Source organism: Rattus norvegicus, chromosome 15, assembly GCF_036323735.1.
Source record: "Rattus norvegicus strain BN/NHsdMcwi chromosome 15, GRCr8, whole genome shotgun sequence".
Classification (NCBI taxonomy): Eukaryota; Metazoa; Chordata; class Mammalia; order Rodentia; family Muridae; genus Rattus; species Rattus norvegicus.
In genome coordinates, this window is record NC_086033.1 from 88149379 (window position 1) to 88153051 (window position 3673).

General features: G+C 45.9%; 1 pseudogene; it reads left to right on the top strand.

The window, feature by feature from the left end:
• Positions 1-1240: 1240 nt before the first annotated feature.
• Positions 1241-3153, top strand: Asnsd1-ps1 (asparagine synthetase domain containing 1, pseudogene 1; annotated as a pseudogene).
• The last annotated feature ends 520 nt before the right edge of the window (positions 3154-3673 follow it).

A 3673-nucleotide genomic window follows, 5' to 3' on the forward strand; every position in this document is an offset into this window, starting at 1 on the left:
CATTATATCCACACTCAGGAAGCAGAAAATGGACAGGAAGCAAAACCAGGCTATCAAACTTCAAGGCTAGCCCCAAAACTAACTTCCTCCAGCAAGGTTCTCTCCCTTAAGGGTTCCACAGGCACCAAGCAGGAGAACTAATGTTCTAGCATGTCTGCCTCTTCACATACTTTATGTCCAAACAGAAATAGATTTTGAAAGGTCAACTTTCTTCATAAGACTCTTGTGTAACCCTTTAGTTAAGGCTCAGAGGTCTACATGAAAGCAGGGTAGCTGCTGTTTCAGCCTCCGTGCGGTGCGGTGCGGTACAGCATGGCATGACGATGCCTAGTGGTGGGGTGCACTCCAGAGACAGTGCCGCGCCGGGGCCCACCCACACATCGACCGTGTACGCCAAGGCCCTTGGCAGTAAGATTACAGAACAGAAAATTATTGTGGATGAACTTTCTAACCTGAAGAAGAATCGGAAAGTATACAAGCAGCAACAGAACAGCCACATATTCTTTCTTGAAGACCGAATAAAAATGTTTTCAGAAAGCAAAAATACATTAGACAAACTAAGAAAAGATTACCAAGCATTAGAAAACTCAGAGACCCTTGGCAGGGAATAGGGAGGCAAAGTTTAGAACAGAGGCAGAAGGAACACCCATTCAGAGCCTGCCCCACATGTGGCCCATACATATACAGCCACCCAATTAGACAAGATGGATGAACCAAAAAAGTGCAGGCCGACAGGAACCAGATGTAGATCTCTCCTGAGAGACACAGCCAGAATTCAGCAAATACATAGGCCAATGCCAGCAGCAAACCACTGAACTGAGAACGGGACCCCCATTGAAGGAATCAGAGAAAGAACTGGAAGAGCTTGAAGGGGCTCGAAACCCCTTATGAACAACAATGCCAACCAACCAGAGCTTCCAGGGACTAAGCCACTACCCAAAGACTATACATGGACTGACCCTGGACTCTGACCTCATAGGTAGCAATGAATAGCCTAGTAAGATCACCAGTGGAAGGGGAAGCCCTTGGTCCTGCTAAGACTGAACCCCCAGTGAACTAGATTGTTGGGGGGAGGGTGGTAATGGAGGGAGGATGGGGAGGGGAAGCCATATAGAAGGGGAGGGACAGGGGTTAGGGGGACGTTGGCCCGGAAACCGGGAAGGGGAATAATAATCGAAATGTAAATAAGAAATACTCAAGTTAATAAAGATAAAAAAAAGAAAGAAAAAATTAAAAAACTCAGAGACACACAAAGTCAAGACACAGTCAGCCTGACTTCACATAACCATGTGTGGCATTTGCTGTTCTGTAGGCTTCTCTGTTGAGCACTTCAGTAAAGATTTAAAAGAGGATTTGCTGTATAATCCTAGACGGCGGGGCCCTAATAATAGCAGACACGTTATTAATATCTGCTATTAACTATCAGTGTTTATTTTCTGGTCATGTTCTTCATTTAAGAGGTGTTTTGACTGCCCAACCTGTGGAAGATGAATGTGGCAACGTGTTCTTATGAGTGGAGAAGTTCTTCGTGGAGTACAGGTTGAAGCAGAAGATACTGTACCCAGGTCATGTTCAGTAGCCTTCCTGACTGTAAGACTGAGTCTGAAATACTGTCGCTCTTCTCTAAAGTGCAAGGTCCATGGTCGTTACCAAGCCTCTAGCCATCATTTACGGTTTGGTAGGGACTTTTTCGACTTGCTTTGGCAGTTTAGTGATTTGGGCAAGAGTTTCTGCCCTTCTTCAGTTGGTGCCCAGATATCCGGAGTTGCAGACCAGTGGCAAGACGTTCCAGCATCTGGAATTTCCCAAATTGATCACAATTCTGCTGCTGTCTCCAGATGTGTGATCTTAAAATTATATCCTTGGAAATATATTTCTAAGGAGAATGTTGCCGAAGAACGTGCTAATGACCTGACTCAGACTCCAGCAGAATTGCCGGAGTTTGTATCAGTGGTAATAAATAAAGCCAATTTGTGCCTCTCAAAACCCATTGTCCCCTTAAATAAGAAGCTGCCTGAGATTCCCTTGGAAAGCCAATGTAGAAACAGTTCCAGCGTTCCAGGGTCAAGAGAGACACCTAAGTTACTTCTTACAGATGAACACACGCACACATAGTTCGTCCGTTCATTGATGTCCTCAGTGTTGCAGTCAAGAGACGCACCTTATGTTTAGCTACGGAAGAAAACTTGGCATCAAAGGACGTTTTAGAAACTCGTGGTAAGAAAGCAAGCCTTGCTATCCTGTTTTCCGGAGCTGTTGATTCTATGGTGATCGCAGCCCTTGCTGATCGTCACATTCCTTTAGATGTGCCAACTGACCTTCTGAATGTGGCTTTTTTACATAAACAAAAGGCAGGGCTGCCTATTGCTAACGTAGAAAGAAACCAGCAAATCCACCATGAGATCCCTTCTGAAGAGTCCTTTCAGTGTCCTGCTGTGGCTCAGGGTCCAGATGGTGCCGAGGTGCCAGACCGAGTCGCAGGAAAAGCAGGACTAAAGGAACAACAGTCTGTCAGCCCTTCTCGAACTTGGAATTTTGTGGAATTTAATGTTTCTCTTGAAGAATTACAAAAACTAAGAAGAGCTCGAATGTGTCACTTAGTTCAGCCATCGGACCCAGTTCTGGATGATCGTATTGGCTGTGTGCTGTCTGGTTTGCGTCTAGAGGAATCGGTTGGTTGGTGACGGAGGATGCTGGGAGATCTCACAGGAGCAGTGCAGAGGGAATTCTCACGGGGATTGGTGCAGATGAGCAGTTGGCCGGTTATCCCGGTCATCGTGCCTGCTTTCAGTCTCTTGGCCTAGAAGGACTGAATGAGGAAATAGCAATGGAATTGGGTCGTATTTCTTCTAGAGACCTTGGTCGTGATGAAAGAGTTACTGCTGATCATAGAAAGGAAGCAAGATTTCCCTTCCTGGATGAAAATGTTGTATCTTTCCTATATTCTCTGCCAGTTTGGGAAAAGGTAGACCTGGCTTTGCCCCGTGGAGTTGGTGAGAAGCTCATTTTACAGCTTGCAGCTATGGAACTTGGTCTCCCAGCCTCTGCCCCTCTGCTGAAACAGGCCATACAATTTGGATCTAGAATTGCAAAACTGGAAAAGCTAATGAGAAGGCATCTGATAAGTGTGGAAGGCTCCAAACCCTACCTTAGAAAAGCTCTCTTGTGTGGCCTTGTTGGAATAGGTATGTCATTGAGAACATGCGCCTTATGGACCTCATCCTAGTTGTCTGGAAGTCACTATTCTGCTAGCAGCTTTTAGATGAAGATGTAGAACTCTCAGCTCAGCCTGCACCACGCCGGCCTAGATGCTGCCATGCCCCTGCCTTGAAGATACTGGACTGAGTCTCTAAACCTATAAGCCGGCCTGAGATGGTTTGTATATGCTTGGCCCAGGGATTGGCACTATTAAGGATGCAGCCCTGTTGGAGTAGGTGTGTCACTGTGGACGTGGGCATTAAGACTCTCATGCTAGCCGCCTAGAAGCCAGTATTTTGCTAGCAGCCTTCAGATGAAGATGTAGAACTCTTAGTTCCTCCTGCACCATGCCTGCCTGGATGCTGCCAGGTTTCTGCCTTGCTGATAATGAACTGAACCTCTGAACCTGTAAGCCAGCCCCAATTAAATATTGTCCTTTATGAGAAAAAAAAGAAAACCTTTCTCAAGATTACAT